We start from the raw sequence: 18,409 nt of genomic DNA on the forward strand, positions 1-18,409 counted from the left end.
TTTTTTCCTCCCCTAGAGCGCTGAGCCCCGCCCCTAGCGCCAGCCGGAGCCAATGGGCGGCGGGCGTGCGCTGGCGGGGCAAGGCGGAGGGAAGGGAGCGAGCTGAGCTGCACTGCGATGACAGTCCGTGGAGGAGGGGGCGTGGCCAGAGTTGTGTCAAACCGCATGGAGCTGTCCCCGCTCTTCGCCCTCCCCCGCCCTCTTAAAGGCACAGCCTCGGGAGCGCGGGGAGGAGGCGAGGCCAGGGTTGCTCAAGGGCATTTCTCGCAAACCTGTTGCCACAGGCGAGGAAATGAGGAAGCCCAGGCGAGCCCGGTGGCGCGCTTGGGCAGGGAGGAGGTGGGGCAGCCCCTTACCCAGGGCTCTGCTCCCAGTCCCTTCCTCCCTGCCCAGTGGCTTCTTCCAGGGAGCACCACCTGCCAGAGGACAGTGTGTGCCCACCTCACGCCCCCCCCCCGTTCAGGGGAAGCGAAGGGCCAAGGGAGCCCATCTCGTAAGAAGAGCCCCCCTGGATCAGGCCAAAGGCCCATCTAGTCCAACCTCCTGCACCTCAGACTGGCCCACCAGCTGCCTCAAGGAGCACCCCAGGGACCTGCAGTGGGTGGGGTGGCCGGTGAGGCAGAGCCTCCCCACTGGACTCCTTCAAAAAGCACTGCCAACATGTGAGGTGCTCAGGCAACTCAAGGACTGGGGGGGAGGCTCTGCCTCACCCATCGCCCCACCACCGCAGAGCACGCAAGACAACAGGAGACCTGCATGCTGGTGCCCTCCCTCTCACCTGGCCTTATGAGGCAGCCTCCTTCTGAAATCAGGAGGCTGCACATACCCATCAGGGCTTGCAACCAGAAATCTGTCCAATCCCCTCTTCAGGGTGTTCAGGCCAAACGCCATCATCACATCCTGTGACAAGGAGTTCCACAGACTAACAACACATCGAGTCAAGAAATGTTTTCTTTTGTCTGTTCTTACTCCCCCAACTGCCATTTTAGCAGATGTCCCCTGGCCCTGGTGTTGTGTGAGAGGGGAAAAGAGCATCTTTCCATCCACTCTCTCATCCCCTGTAAGACATTTTGTATGTCTCAATCATGTACCCCTCAGGCACATTTTTTCCAGACCCAAACACTGTGGCCTTTCCTGGGAGATACCCCAGCCCAATAATCATTCTGATCACTTTCTTGTGTCTGTCCCTTCTCTATTTCCAGGATACAGGAAGGTTTTGAATAGCTCATTTTGTTAGATATTCTCCAGTTCCCAGAGCAGTGAGAGATCCCAAAGGCAGCACTACAATTCCCCTGATTGAAAGAACACTGAATACTTTGAGTGCAATATCTGCTTTCTTTACAGTTATACAAGCAGAATGTAAACGAAGGCAAATAGGAAGTACCACAGTACATAGCATATGTACCGAATATGTACCACAGTACATAGATTCCCAGAGAGCAAAGTTCCACCCTAAAGGTCACCTAAGTCCCCACTGGGCCTGAGGTGGTGCTTTAGGGGACTAGGAGCTAGCCTGCAATTGAGCACACAGGCTTCCCTTTCTGTTTGCTCCACAGGCTCTGAAGAGCCAGCAAGTGGAAGTTGTGGCTTAAAATCTGCTAACTCTTCAGAACAAGTAGAAAAGGAGGTGCTGGCCAGGCCCAGCTGAAATGGAACTGGTGGCTAGTGAAGCATGCAGGCACAGCGGTGTGCAGCACACCCTCTGCCAATCTGTTACTTCTCCAAGCCTGTAACTTCACCCAGCCTCATGGGTGCGCCAGCCCTGTCCCCACTAATTCCAGCTAGAAATTCTCCACTGTGTAAGCAACCTCTTCCATTATGCTGGCTCTCTACCCTCTTTGCTCTGCTGGAGGTGTGTTACATTGACTCTGCTTCCGGGTACTGCATTCCAAAAGCTAAAGACAGTCCTTACTGTCGGGAGACCATCTGTGTCATCAACTCCAATTGGTGAAACATTAATTCAAGCTTATCAGACAGCAGGTGACCAAGCAAAAGTAATTATCAGCCAGCAGGTGTAAGAATATTTTGGACAATGCAGTGGAATTTGCAAAAAGTATAAACATCATATTATAATAACATGGCCACAATTTTTAACATGATCATTCATATTCAATTTATGAATTCAACCATATTTATTGTGTAATCTTGTTACACAAAGAAGAAAACAGTCATGGCTCATTTTTGGGTATTAACTCATTTATGTGTTAGGAAATTTAAACTTGCCTATTAGCAAGCAGTCTGAACGAGAAACAAACAAAAAAAACACAATCAAATGGCAACCTGGGTTGGCTAAGAACAGCCAGATGGCAACTGTAGTCCAGGGCTTTTGTTAGGATTAAAGCATCCAAGGCATACAAGGGGTTGTTTTCTGATGTTTTACATGATAAATTACGTCCTCTGTAGCACTGAAGGCATTGCACACCTTAATTACTTTATAAACCAGAATTGCACTAGACTTCACTATTGTTACATCAGGAAAATAATAAATTACACTTTTCTAACAATGATGCTAGAACTATTTTACCTTATTGTTACATTCCTGATCATGCTCCCATCTGTGTTTAGGATTAACTCTTCCAGATTAAATAAATACCACAAAATGAAGGTAATTTGCTATGGTCTCCATAGCAGGGGGAGAAGTTAACATTGTAACAAATTTATTTACTATATTTCCTGGGTCACTTATATCCACCAATTACAATCTTTTCTTACCAACTATGTGAACAATCAATATATTCTTGTTAAGCATGTCACTGTAAGCATGTCACTGTCTCACTCAATTTTAGTGCTATCGGAATCCCCTGTTGACCCTGATCTTACACTTCAATTCTATCCTCTGTCCAGACCTAGGCTTGTGAAAGGAGAGAACTGAAGACAGGTGTTGCACAACCCGCACAGTACAGTTACAGTGCAATCCTATGCAATTATACTTAGAAGTAAGCCCCATTCAGTTTAATGGAACTTACTCCCAGATAACTTTGTGTAGGTTTGCAACTCTAATCACCTCTTTCTGTCGCAATTCCTGAAGTCACAATGTTATCTGTAGAAGGGACCTTAGCCATGTAGCTGTGGCATCTCAGTTACGCCCCCCAAGCCTTACTTGGCTATCAAGGGGTTAGAAACAAAAAATAGAGAGGGTGAGATAGCCGTAATCTGTTCACAGCACAATCCTGGATCTGCTGGATGCAGCAGCCTCTATGCTGGCCTAGAGTGTCGCAAACATGTGCTGTAAAGCACATTTGCAATTACTCTGGAATAAGCAGCGCCAGCAGGAAGACCTGCGCCAGCCTGCCAGCACTGCATCCAAGCCCCTGGCAAAGGTAAGAAAAGCACTGAGTGGCACAGGGGCTTGGGAAAGAGAACATGGAGGCAGGAAGGGGCATTTTGGGGTGGGGAAGGGCAGAATGGGGTGGATGAGGCCTAAAAAAGGGTAGGACCACCATTTCCTATCCTCCCTCCTGAGCATGTATACCCTACACAGGGATACTTGGAATTGCACCAGCAAATTAGCTGGCACAAATCCAAGTAGCCTCATTAGGCAGACTGGAGCTTTACTCAGGGTAAGGGGGAAAATATCCCCTTACCCCAAGGAGATCCCTAGCCTGCTCTTTACATGCGCTGGATACAGTATGGGCCACTCAGCTCAGCTGCACCAGCACAGGTTAGGATTGGGCTGCCACCCTCATAGGATCAGAACAATCCCTTGCAACAGTTTAATGCCATGCAGAAAATAATAATAATAATAATAACTTGAAATACAGGAATGTAGCCACACAGAACCAGCAGACCACACAGTAAACATGTTAATGATATAACTAACACATACATAAGACATTCCATCCCTACAACAGAGGCTCTACCCTCAAATACATGCTTAAACACAGATGTTTTTGTACATATATATATTTAAGTATTATATACTTTATACACAATGCTCTTTAAATAGCTAGTATAAAATAAAATGCAACACTTCAAGTATAAGAAGATTGTTTTTCATATTAAAGAAAAAGGGTCTTATATTATCATGGAATAGACACTTTCAGTACATGATGAACATACACCATCTTTGCAGAACATGTTCAGATTTATATTGTCTTCTCAGACTTCAATAAGTTGTTTTTGTCACTAAGGCAAAATTCCAAGTATAGTATGTGGGAGGACGAATGGACAAACAGCAGTGTAAAACTCTTTTTCCAAAGCTTACCTATTAACAATCTATTATTGCTATCATGAACTTTGCCACCATTTTGTTGTCATCATTATCTAGAACATAAGAACAGCCCCACTGGATCAGGCCATAGGCCCATCTAGTCCAGCTTCCTGTATCTCACAGCGGCCCACCAAATGCCCCAGGGAGCACACCAGATAACAAGAGACCTGCAACCTGGAGACCTCCCTTACACCTGGCATTCTGACATAGCCCATTTCTAAAATCAGGAGGTTGCACATACGCATCATGGCTTGTAACCCGTAATGTATTTTTCCTCCAGAAACTTGTCCAATCCCCTTTTAAAGGCATCCAAGCCAGATGCCATCACCACATCCTATGGCAAGGAATTCCACAGACCAACCACACGCTGAGTAAAGAAATATTTTCTTTTGTCTGTCCTAACTCTCCCAACACTCAATTTTAGTGAATGTCCCCTGGTTCTGGTGTTATGTGAGAGTGTAAAGAGCATCTCTCTATCCACTTTATCCTTCCGATGCATAATTTTGTATGTCTCAATCATGTCCCCCCTCAGGTGCCTCTTTTCTAGGCTGAAGAGGCCCAAACGCCGTAGCCTTTCCTCACAAGGAAGGTGCCCCAGCCCAGTAATCATCTTAGTCGCTCTCTTTTGCACCTTTTCCATTTCCACTAAGTCCTTTTTGAGATGTGGCGACCAGAACTGGACACAATACTCCAGGTGTGGCCTTACCATCAATTTATACAATGGCATTATAATATTAGCTATTTTGTTCTCAATACCTTTTCTAACTATCCCAAGCATAGAATTGGCTTTCTTCACTGCTGCTGCACATTGGGTCAACCATCAGATAGTTCAATAGGACTACCTTTGGATCTCCTAGAATCCTGTGTCCCTTAGGACCCAATCCTATCCAACTTTTCAGTGCTGATGCAACCATGTCAATCGGGCATGCGCATTGTGTGGTGGGAAAGCATTCACAGAGGCCCCTTAAGGTAAGGGGTGGTTCCCTTACCTTGGGGCTGCACTAGCACTGGAAAGTTGGATAGCATTGGGTCCTTAAGTAGTTCTATATAAAATAACCTTTTTTAAAATATTACTTCACATTATCATTATCAAAAATATGTATTAAACCAACAATTTTTTTTTAAAGAATACAGTATGGTACCTTAAATAACAGGGACACAGTCAATACAAAGACAACACTGGAGATCCACAGAGGACACTGAACAAATACATAGAACACATCAACACTCGATGCCCATGAGTGAGAGAGGATCGCAACTTGAATCTTGATAGGGTGACAGACTGTGGCCAACACTTGCATTAGTGATCGTTTCAGAAAGGTCATAGGCACATAAAAATGCTACTCTGGAAACAGAGCACACACATCAAGATTAATGGCCCAAGACCATGGGACGTTCTACTCCCAGCTATATAAAAGATAGGAAATAAAAAGAGAAGGTGATACAGACATCGGGACACAAACACCAATTCATTCAACTGTACAGCTGTTACAGTGGCTGCTAAGAGGAAAGCACCCACATAGGTAAATGAGGGACTTACCATGAAAGGGAAAGGATGCAAAGAATGTGTTTTACTGCTGAGATATTGAACTGCATGACTTGCTTTCACTGACACCTGTGGTAATAATAATTCTGTTGATGACAACATTTGTGTGTGCATATGTTGTTAGACACTTCATTAGTATAACCTGTTGATTACCTTGCACCTTTCTAAATCATTGACTATCCATTTGTCAATCTGATAAACAGAGACAAGGAGGCAGTCTGTGTGAAAGAACTCAATTGTACCTTTGAAAGCTGACTTTTGAGAAGTCAGCTATCTCATTGAACAACTGGCAGGCTAGTATCACTGATAATAAAACCCAGGTCTGCAGTACATCTGATGATGAGCTAAGGGAAGCTATGTATATGATGAGGCAGAGATAGTGCTTGGCTTTGTTATAGGGATAATAAATCTAACATTTTACTAGATTGAGTGATGTTGTTACTGGGCATGCTCTAAGAGTCATGTGTAACATGTGCACATGGGGGAAATCTACTACACGGGTAGTGATCAAGTGCAGTGGCTCATAATGCAGCTCAGTCAACTGGCATGAAATGAGGAGGAAGGCAAGGATATGAATGTAACAATAGCTAGCATTTATTGTGAATAAAATAATTGAAAAGGGGAATGAGATAATGCAATGAAATGTACCCAACATTCACACAATTGGGCCCTAAATGTAAGTAGTTTATAGGCAGGAGAAAAGAGACAAAAGGGAGGCATGTGATGGGGCAAAATGGGGGAGAGCAGAAAGGAGGAAGTGCAAGACCTTGGTATTCTTAAGGAAATCAGACGGATTACCCAGGGGTAACAGGGGCTAGAGAATCAGAGGTTATGCAGTAGCAGGAGAGGCAGGAAAGACAGAAAAGATTGTGGCAGGAGGAGAAAAAGCTGGAACCACCGAGATTCCAGCAACAGCATGAGATAGTAGTCTGTGTTCTCTGTAGTATGCCCTGAACTTGGCTACAGGCAAGGAGTGAGCCTTTTCATTCAATTCACTCTTGTGGGGGAGCCTGCTTCTCCTACCATCTGATTATTCTTAACCTATGTTTCACACTCCTAAGAGAGGTCAACTGGAAGCATAAACCCTTGTCCTCAGAGTTCTTAATAGATTGTTTAAGGCAGTGGTTCTCACACATTTAGCACTGGGACCCACTTTTTAGAATGAGAATCTGTCAGGACCCACCGGAAGTTATGTCGTGACCAGAAGTGACATCATCAGGCAGGAAAATTTTTAACAATCCTAGGCCGCAATCCTACCCACACTTACCCAGGAGTAAGTCCCATTGACTATCATTGTTAAAGGAATATACGTAGTAGCTTGTTAAAAGTACAGGTCTGTAACATTTCCCCCAAATGCAGTCACAGACCAGGGTAGCATCAAGTCTAATATATTAAAAATAAAATACTTAAATGAATGGGGACCTGCATGAAATTGGCTTGCGATCCACCTAGTGGGTCCCAGCCCACAGTTTGAGAAACAGTGGTTTAAGGGGAATCAAGCACTGGAGGCTTAGAGCTAAACTATGGGCCGCCTCCTCCTTAAATGGTAAAAGATGAACTGCCAAGACACAGCTATCTCCAGGTTCAAAGGTGGAGAAAGGGGCAGAAGTGGTTGTAAAAGGCAAACCCAGGAGGGTTAGACGGGAACCTTCCCTCCTTCCAGGGAGGGAAGCACGACAGGGGAGTCAAGACTGCTTTCACGGGAAAAGGGGTTCATGAGAAGTGGCTCAGCTGGCACTTGAGCAGTGATTTGCAAAAGAAATGTGACTCAGTGTGAGTGTGAGTGGTGGCTTGCTGTGGTGCTCAGGAGAAAAGTCCAGGTGAGAAATCTTGGGAAAAAAGAGAGTGTCTGATATCTTTCCTGGGTGCCAGCTGGTATAGCAGTGGAAGGAACAGGAGTTCTTGAAGCAGTGCCAGTAAATACCTGGGCAAGTGGTGGCACAAGGTTAGAAGCAGTGGCACCTGACTCAGCTTTTTATAGACAAATGGCCCAATCCTAACTAAATCCCTGTGTGATGATGAGGTGGCGCTGGTGAGGCTGTTGCTGTATCCCATGGGGATTTTTGACCACTGGAGGCCTTGTTGAAGTAAACGGACATTAGTTCCCTTACACTGCAGTAATCCCCAGCAGCCACCATGCAACAACTTGGACTTGCGCCAGCTTGATTGCTGGTGCAAGTCTGAGTTGATCCATAAAGGCAGTTCAGGCCCGGAAAGGGGATCAGGATTTGGCAGGCACCGCCACCACTGAAACTGCCCCCCTCCTGGGCCTGATCTGCCCCTCCCTGCCCCCTTAAAAAAATGTCACTATACCTGAACAAAAAAGACAGTTGTAATGAGGAGGGTCACTAGCAAACTAGACACTGTAAATTTGTAACATGTTTCATGATATGTGGTCCTTTGAAAATATTCAAGAAGCATTTGTTGTTAGCCAGAGTTCTATTCCTTGTACGCCTCCTCCATCGTGCCTGCATCAAGTACACTTGCCATCTGGGTTTGCGTAAGAAACTGATGATAGCTTTTGCTCATTTTCCTGTATGCATGGATTTCATAATCCATGTATGGGCAACAAAATAAACACTTGCACCACATTTCAGAAGTGGTGATGATTACATTTTTTTCTCCCATAGAGACATCATTTCTGAATAGGGGACATGTATGAAGATCCGTCATTTTCAAGCAGTAGTTATGAACTCAGTCTTTGGCCCGTTTTGCCAAATCCCTGGTCCAAGCTTCATCTAGAGCAGTGGTTCTCACACATTTAGCCCCGGGACCTACTTTTTAGAATGAGAATCTGTCAGAACCCACCAGAAGTGATGTCATGACCAGAAGTGACAGCACACAGGAAAATTTTTAACAATCCTAGGCTCCAATCCTACCTACACTTACCAAGGTACAAGTCCCATTTACTATCATTGTTAAAAGAATGTACATAGTAGCTAGTTAAAAGTACAGGGCTGTAACATTTCTCCAAATGCAGTCACATGTCAAGGTAGCATCAAGTCTAACACCTAGTGGGTCCCAACCCACAGTTTGAGAAACACTGATCTAGCAAACTTTATGCCCATTTTAAGTTAATTAGTTCCTCTCCTTTCCCTAACCTACCTAGTTCTGCATTGCTGCACTGCTGGACCCCACTACCAGGGTAGCATACCTGTTCAACTTGTAGAGGTCCTCCTTCCTCCCCCTCCTACCAGCAGCTTCTCCAGCCACCACAGCAATACCTTGGTTCCAGCAGGTCTTCAGCATAGCAGCCACACACCAATCTCTGGCATCTCCAGCACTCCCCATTCCAGCAATCCTCAGAACTCCATTCATTCATCCATCCATCCATCAGTCAGTCAGCAGGTCCAGTAGTCTGTCAGCTAGTCCATTAATCAGACCACCAGTCAGCTAGTCACTCAGTAAGTCCTTTCTCCTTCAAGCTCCTTCCTTCTGCTCTCTCAGACTCTCCAACCTCCTTCCTTCTACATCCACACACTCTCCTTTTTTCAAGGGCTGCTATTTTATCCTTGAAGACCTTGTTGCCTCTAGTGGCTACAGCTGTGCAGCACACCCACCCCCTAAAAGTCTAGGTTTTAATGCCATGCTTCCCAGATCTGTCAGAGCAAGGGGCCACTGTTGACACCAGATAACATCCTGTCTCCTTAAGGGATCTTGCGCATTTCCATTACAGCACTTTGACATTTATTACAGGGATGCAGGACTTTTTGTGCATTCTCCATAGCTGCATTCCTCAATTCATGGCAAAAGATCACAGCTTGCAACCCAGTCCTATGTACCCGATATACTCAGATACACTGTCCACCCTATGCACTCAGAATTAATTCCCACTGAGTACAATGGGATTTAGTCCCAAATATATATAATTGCAGTTCCAGTTGACTTTACTTACTTTACCAATACTTGTGCTAATATCTCTGCAAGGTTGCAGAGCTTCAGGCAGATTTGTGCTGTAGACATGGAGATAGAACAATGCCTGACTGACTGCCCTTACACTCCTTTGTAAGAGTGGAAGAACAGACAAATTGTGACTGAGAAATGTGAGCATTCTACCCTGCCAGATCTTCCCTTTCATCTTTCAAGTGGGAAGGAGATTAAAGAAAGTAACATTAGCTTCCCAGAGTTATGCAATAAATCAGTGGTTGTCAGACTCAATTTCTTCAGGAAACCGTTTCTTCATCAACTTGCCTGCCATAGAACTCCTGTGTGCTCCAGGAGAATTTTGGGACAACATCTAGAGTGCATTCTCAATTTAGGTGGGATACTGACCAGGACTGGGGGAACTTCACTGTCTATCTTAACTGAGAACACTCCTAGATGACATCTGACATTGCACATAATAGGGGAAGATAAAGTGAGCAAACCTTCTTTCAAAAAAAAATTATCTGTTGTTACAGATCTTCTCATTGAAGAACCCTTGAGAAGAAGCTTCCAAGGAACTTCAGGGTTTCCTGGATACAGTTTGAAAACCACTGTTATAAATGATCATAGCACTCTTTTCCTCCTTGGCATCATATTGATGTCCGTGCTTCTGTTACTAAAAACCAGCCATGAGTTAAGGAAGGTTTCAGGATTTCATGAGAGCAACCAGGAAGCAATCAAAAGTAAACAGGAGAATGCAAGGGCAAGAAATGGCCAAGTTTTAAATGTGAGTGGGTGACTAGCAACAGCTGTCATTCAGGTGCCAGGACTCATTAAGAGCAACAGTGGATAGCAGTACCTGCTGTGGGAGAAGATGGAAGCCCTGCTGTGTTTTTATACTGGCAGATTAGTTGAGAAGTTCAAGAAAATGGTGCAAAGGATAATGGATATTTTAATGCTTTGTTGAGGGCTTCAGTTCACCTAATGCTGCCCCATCCCATGTTCATAAATTGCCTGCAGCATCAAGGTGAATATAGCAAGGAAGTAATGCGTTGAATGCTGGTGAATGCAAAGAGAGATGAAAGCTAAACTCTCTAGAGACCTCTTCTGGCTGACTCAGGCATAACCCTGATGGGCCTCAGGACAGAAAGATTGTTGTGCTTGTCTGAAAAGAGAAATAAGTGGTGGAATAGAAGCATGCACTATATTCTTTTCTCATTAGGCATTCTGCAACATGAAGGTCTAGCAGTGTTCATAGGGGAGCTGTACTGCCTTACAGTCCATATCCTGTTCAGGTAATGTGATCTAAAGTGCACAGACAATGACATAATATGTGGATGTGACGGATATGTTTCAAGCAAGTGTATCATGCAGGCACACAAAAGGACTGGAGGTGGCTGGGGTGCCAGATTTTGTATTGGCACTTGTACTCCTTTAACAGATTTTGCCCTCAAGTAATTAGGGCAGCAATTTTCAATCTTTTTTCATCTCAGGGCACACTATCAGGTTTTTGACAATTGACAAGGCACACCAAGCTGCTAGTGGGGGGCTCACATTTCCATTGGCCCTGCTAATAAATTACCTTCTCCAAATTCCTGTGGCATACCTGTGGATCACTCATGGCACACCAATGTGCCAAGGTACAGTGGATGAAAATGGCTGAATTAGTGGATGAGAATGTTCACCTCCATGCCATGAAAAGTTGGTCCTGATGGTAAATAAACCAGAGAAGATTCAGCTGGATTTGTTCTCTCTGATGGGCAACTCTCTATGGGGGTCCCTCGTGACTCTGTTTTTGGCCCTTCCTATTCTCCATCTACATGCTGTCTCCAGGTGACCTCATCAAATCTCACATCTGTCAATACCACATATGTGCAGACAATACTCAGCTCAGCCTCTTTACCCCCAAATATCCTCTCCTTCCAGTCCCACATCTTCATTTGCCTGACATTTCAGGATATTTCATCATTACCCCAGGCTCAATATGTCCAAGACTGAACTTCTTATCTTACCCCTACCTCCATCAATCCCTCCTCTCCTCATACAGTTTCCGTATCTACTGTCAATGTTACCAATCACCCTGACTAACAGGCACATGGACTTGTTTTTATCTTTGACCCCTCTCACTCCTTCATTCATATTCAGTCTGTTACCAAATCATGTCCTTTCTCCCTCTACAATATTATAAGAATTGAGCCCTTCCTTTCTGCCCCCTTGACAAAATGTCTAGTTTACACTCTGTTCAACTCTCACCTTGACTACTGCAATTTCCTCCTTGCTGGTCTTCCATTTACTCACTTTAGCCCCCTATTTCCATCCAGTAGTCTGTTACTAAATTCATTAATCTCACTTGTAGAACTGACTATCTCACACTCCTTAAAATCCCTTCATTGGCTTCTTATCCACTCCTGGATTCAGCATAAGCTCATTGTCTTTACCTTCAAAGCCCTCTATGCTCTTGCCTCTTTCTACCTCTCAGCTCTCATACCCCACTACACTCCTGTCTGTGACCTTCGTTCTTGCAATACAACCATCTTCAACTATCTGAAGGGCGCCTGCAGGGGTGTCACTTGGGTTTGAGTCCACAGCCTTATCCTCAGCCGCTCCTATGGGTAAATTCCAAGTCACACCAGCTCAATAGCTGGCACAAGTCTATGTTGATCTGGGAAGGTGAATCAGGCCTGGGAAGGGGATCAGGATTCAACATGCACTGCTGCTGATCCTGCACTTCCCCCTCCATGCACTGTTGCCACCCTGTTCTGCACACTCCCTTCCTGCACTGCCCACCTCACACCCTTCCCCTCCCCTGTTCCCCCCCTGAGCAGATTTACCTGCTCCAGCAGGTCTCCATCAATCGGCCAATGCACACAGGAAGGCTCCAGCTTTCCCACTGGTGCTCCAGCAGCGTGGCTGCCAAAGCACGTTTTACAGTAGCTGGCGATGGTAGAACATGCACTCTGCCAGTTGGGCAGATCATTTGGATTGGGCTGCTCAAACATTTATAATGGCTTAAGGAAAAACTTCCACCAAGCTAAACACTCACTTTTTCCTTAACAGTTTTAAGTAGCAATTTCATCCAGCACCTCTCTGGTTTCATGGCCCTGCAACAATGACTATTTAGTTAACTACAGCCTTCTTTCTGATCTCTGTTAATGACCTTCAGCTTCCATTTGTCTTTCTGCATATTAGTTACAAACATAGCCCTGCTCTGCTTTTTTGGAACTCAGATGAAGGAATATTCTTTTTTTAGTTTTCTCTTGTTTGGTTCCCCTCTCCGAGTGTGCTGTCAGTGCAGAAATTCTAAGCCTTTGGCCTAGCTCCTCCTGACTCAAATGTACATCTGCAACAATTTAGTTCTAATAGAATTGATTTACTAACCAACACTCAGCTGACTACAGCTGGACTGTGCTGGTACATGTTATAAAATAGCCCTATTTAAACCTTTCACCAGGGAGTAGACCCAAGAAAAAACAATTTCCCACAAGTAATTAGAACCCAGTCTTTATAATAATGAAAATGTTTATGGGATAGGGTTGCCATCTTTGTTCTGGAAGGCTCCCTGTGCCTTTGACAGCTGCATGATAAGTAATAATTCAGCAGGTGAAAATTTTCCAGGATGGGGGGCAGAGTGAAGGGAAAAGAGACACCTGTTGATTATCTGCCTGTAATGCAGATAAAGGCACAACTATTCTGCCAGGACAATGGAAACTTGAATGTGGGAAGACCTTTGAACATTGAACAAAATCTTTAATATAAACACATAATTGATATCCTACACTGAATGCCAGTATGGTCACTTTCAACATTACACATCCTTACTTGGACTTTGAAAACATGTATGCACTAAAAATGCACTAAAATTGAGTGTTGGGAGAATTAGGACAGACAAAAAAAAATATTTCTTTACTCAGCGTGTGGTCGGTCTGTGGAACTCCTTGCCGCAGGATGTGATGGCATCTGGTCTGGATGCCTTTAAAAGGGGATTGGACAAGTTTCTGGAGGAAAAATCCATTATGGGTTACAAGCCATGATGTGTATGTGCAACCTCCTGATTTTAGAAATGGGCTATGTCAGAATGCCAGATGCAAGGGAGGGCAGCAGGCTGCAGGTCTCTTGTTATCTGGTGTGCTCCCTGGGGCATTTGGTGGGTTGCTGTGAGATACAGGAAGCTGGACTAGATGGGCCTATGGCCTGATCCAGTGGGGCTGTTCTTATACAAAACATCAGGAAATCACCAAAGTTGAGCATTCTGATGGTAATGAAACAGCCCTGTGTTCTGGTGAGCTCAAGCAGAAGATATCTCATAGTTGGGTCTGATCCTTCTGACACATCTCTGGAGCTGCATAAGGAGGCTGGAAGTTGAAGATGTGGAGCTCATCCTCCTTTTAAGAAAGACCTGTATTTCATCCTCCAGCCAAGTCTCTGAGGAGCTCAGAGGAGTGCTTATTAGTTCAGCAAGGGGTGGACAGAGTGCATAGAGGCAGGGCTGGTGCCAGCTTATTTTATGCTCTAGGCAAGGCTGACTACTTGCACCCCCCCCCCCAATTTCATAAGAGTTTTTCATTAATTATATTCCATAGCACAGTTGTGGTATATATCTTAAAATTAAAAAAATATATATAAATTGTCAGTTGCATTTTTTACATTGTTAAAAAGCTAATCTGTTTAAAACTGTGCCCCTCAAAGGTCAGCACTGTGTTCCCTCTGAGGTCTGCACCCTAGTTGGCATAACGATAGCACTGTTCTTGGATAGAGGGAAGTTCTTTACCCTCTTGTGCAATACCAAAACTAGGAGACATCCAGAAAAATTGACTGGCGGAACAGTCAGAATGGATAATAGGATATATTTCTTTACCCAGCATATGACTAACCTCAGTGCTATTGTGATAGCACTGGAAATTAAGAACAGAACTTCTTAGAACATTGCGGGAACCATCTCTTTCTAATTCAGATGTTGGTATACTTTTTCTAATAAGCAGGGAGAAAGATGTATTTTAGATGTCAAAGAATTGCCAATCAATGATTAACTGTGAGGAGCTAATGAATTATCAGGCACACAAAGCAATTAATTGCTAATGGAATATCAATAGTTAATTAGAAAGTACCAATTAACTATCAAAAGATGATACAAAATTGATTGCAAAGTCTTTAACTTCATTATAAGCATGTAAGACTTTGTGAATTAGTGGGAGTCAATAGTGTAGATACTGATTAGGTTATATTAATTAACTAGATTTAAGTAAGTCTATATTTTTCTTCTTGCCCTTTCATTGTTTGTTTGTGGCAATGATGTTATACAAACATACTAAATCAAGATAAAGGAATTTATTAATTGGCAAGGGTGAAGGAAATAACAAATAATATTTAAGCTGCATCCAACTTTCACATAAATGTTTTAAAAGTCCCTTTGAAGGAGCTTAAAGAATATATCATGGAACGGAAGCAGTCAACATACAGGTTGAACTAAAGATAATGTTCCGGAAAAGGCCCTGAACTTTGCCACCACCCCTGGGAATCAGATGGCAGTGGTATCCTAGGCAGGGCCCTGTCTAACCATAATAGGGGACGTGCAGGACTATATGGGAGAAGGTGATCCTTGAGGTATCCCAGTCCTATACCATGTAGGGCTTTAAAGTTCATCACTAACACCCTGAATTGAGATTGGAAATTCAGTATAGCTGCTGGAGCAACAGCATGGTAGAATCTGCCAGCTGAGCCCCAGTGACCAACCCACATTCTGCAGACTTCAAGAGTAGCCCCATATAGAGTGCATTACAGTAGTCTGGAAATGTCACCTGGGCATGGACCACCTTAGCCAGATCCGATTGACTCAGATAAGGTCTCAGCTGGCATACCAGCCAAAGTTGGGTAAAAGCCCCCCTAGCAATAGATGCCACCTGGCCATCCAGGGACAGCTGTTGATCCAATAGAACTCCCAGGCTGTGGACTTGCTCCTTCAGTGCTATCCCATCTAGTAGTAGATATGCTACCTACAGACAGTAGGTCTAGCAAGTTGTAGATCTACTACCCACATCACAGTCTTCTAAACCAGAAGTATGTCTGTCTTGTTCAGGTTTAATTTCAGTCTGTAGGCCCTTATTTGGATTCTAACAACCTTCAAGTAGCACCCATGAATCTTTCTCTCTTACTGGGAAGCTGCAGCATCTAAGAAGTTTAGCCCTCATTCCCTGTCATCTCATCAGCTGTCCAGGACCCAACCTATAGAAGAAGCATAGAGGTACGAGTGAGACTTGCAAACTCCAGATTTGCTTTCCAGGAGCCAATACATTTGGCTGCTCTATTCATAGAAGCCATTTGTGGCTCATGATAAACATAACATACTAGGCATTGTTAACAAAACTTGTGATTCCTCAGTTCAAGCATCCTACCTGTTCCAAGGCCAGACACAACCTTTGATTTACGAGGTACTATGCCAGCCTCCATGCAACCAAAGTTTAAAAATGAAAATCCTATTATATTGGCAATCTTAAGTTCAGTTCCCTCTTGAATGAAATGGGATTGAGAACAAGAATGCCTTGAAATACTAGCACTGCAGATACAATGGAAGTGTAAGATGCTGTGCTTTTAAAATGAAAACTGCTGTCAGCCAAACAGAAATCTGGTACTGCCCAGAGCAGGGTCCTAAAAACCAAGAGTGAAACAAAATGGTTATTCTGCAGGGTGATGTGTTTTATCATTATATGTCAAATTAATATCCATTAAATAAGGAGTACAAGGCAGTACTTGACCCAAGGACAATAACTCTTTCTATTCTTGTTTCAAAAACACCATTTGTGCTGTTTATTTGAATAATATGGACATATGCATGTAAATCAGAAATAAGAAAACAGTGTATTATTATTGATGGAAGTCCAGCATGACTTAGCTAGTGTTACATGAGGCAGAGGAATGACAATTCCACCCACCCAAGACACAAAGGAGGAACTATTGCTCTGTCCCTAGAACCTAATTATGTTTCCCATTAAGAGGAGAAACAATCTGTATCCCCTCTAGTATAGTGTCTCTCCTATGGAAGTTACCTGACAAGGTTTTGGAGCCTGCAAGGTAATGCCAGATTCATCAATATATCTTTCAGTGAATAACTTCCAGAGGAATAGCAAAAGAGCTGAGGCTGCTGTAGCACCTTAAAGAAAAATGCAGGTATGTGTTGCTTAACAATGTGGATATGTTCCCCAAAGCCCCTCAATAACCAACAGTGTTATTCATTACATGTGCAAGTACCTGCAGGTACTTACCTGCTTGTGTGAACAAGCCTGGCACTCTTGGTGGGTTTATTTGGGTGCAGTCACTCTTGGGTAGACCACTGAGGGACCATGGTTTGTGTGCTCTGTTGCTGGTCAGATTGTTGCTAACTGATGCATAACTGCACAGTTACTGCTGCATATGCTTTCACAGACTACAACTCACTTCATCAGAGGCACAAAGAAGTGGATCCAAGTTCACAAAAGCTAATGCTGAAATAAATGTGTTTGAGCCCAATCCTATGCATGTCTACAAAGAAGTAAGTTCCATTATAGTCAATAGGGCTTACTCCCAGGTAAGGGTTCTGGGATAGGATATCACAATCTGGATAGGATTGTGGCCTTTGTCTTTAAGTTGCTACAAGACTCTTTGTTATGGATAGACATTGATCTATTGAAAATAGATAGCTCTGTTTTCTTTTTTCAATGAAGAGAGAAGAGAGATTGAAAGTCCAGCTCAATAGCAGTAGCCTCTAGCAAGGAGCTGGAGAAGCTGACCAGTGATGTCACCATAACGTCAGCCAACAGCCTGGCATTTTCAGCCTGGCTTCAGGATTGCAGTTTTCAGTCAAATTTAAAAGTACATAAAAAAAAACAAACCATCATAATTATCTTGAAAATTTTTGTCCCTCCACCTGTAGATTATCTCACACTGTTATCTGAAATGTAAGGACTATCCCAATGAAGAGGTGAAAAAAGAAAGAAGACCCATGCAGATTTTCATTGCATTGCACAGATATGTCCAGGCTGAAACCAAACTTCAGTTCCTCTGCTAAAATAGAACTTCAGCTCAAACGGAACTATCACCCACACTGCTATTCTACACAGTGTTGTTGCTTGCCAGGAAATCACACGGGTAAGTCCCGCTACTTGGAGAAGTTGCTTTCACGTACCCAGATTGACGGGAGGGGGGGGGGGAGAGAGCTTCTGAAATAATTGTTTAATGTGGCTGGGCATGTGATGCAACCAAAATTATAACCTTGAAGGTCAGATACACAGCAAATGACTTACTTAGAGTGGGCGTTATATGAAACCTATAAAGCAAACTGATATCCCAGTTTTTGCTGAGTTGTGCAGTGTTTCTGCAAACATCATGGCTTGGAGCAGAAACACCCACTGTGTTGCTTCGCCAGGCTTGAGCCCATCTCCGCTTTTATAATAGTTCCATTTTTTAAGCTTCTATGCACAAGGCTTGACTACTCATTAAAAATTTCTAAAGGTTTCTCTAACAAGAACCTCACTGCAGCAAAAACATAGCTATGTGGCATGAAGAAGAGTAACCTTCAAGTAGATACATGCATTCATGTGCTATGCTAAAGGCCATGATTTTTTTTTGTATGCCTGGTGCTGTGAATAGATCGATTTTGGTAACACGTATCCAGATACTATATCAGGACAAAGCAGCTGAGGAGCTGCTTTTATTATAATTATGACAACATCAATGTATAGTATATGGCACTCTATATACAGTAGATCAGGGGTGTCCAAACATTTTGACAGGAGGGCCACATCTTCTCTCTGACACTG

The sequence above is a fragment of the Tiliqua scincoides genome, chromosome 2 (genome assembly GCF_035046505.1).
Source record: "Tiliqua scincoides isolate rTilSci1 chromosome 2, rTilSci1.hap2, whole genome shotgun sequence".
Lineage (NCBI taxonomy): Eukaryota > Metazoa > Chordata > Lepidosauria > Squamata > Scincidae > Tiliqua > Tiliqua scincoides.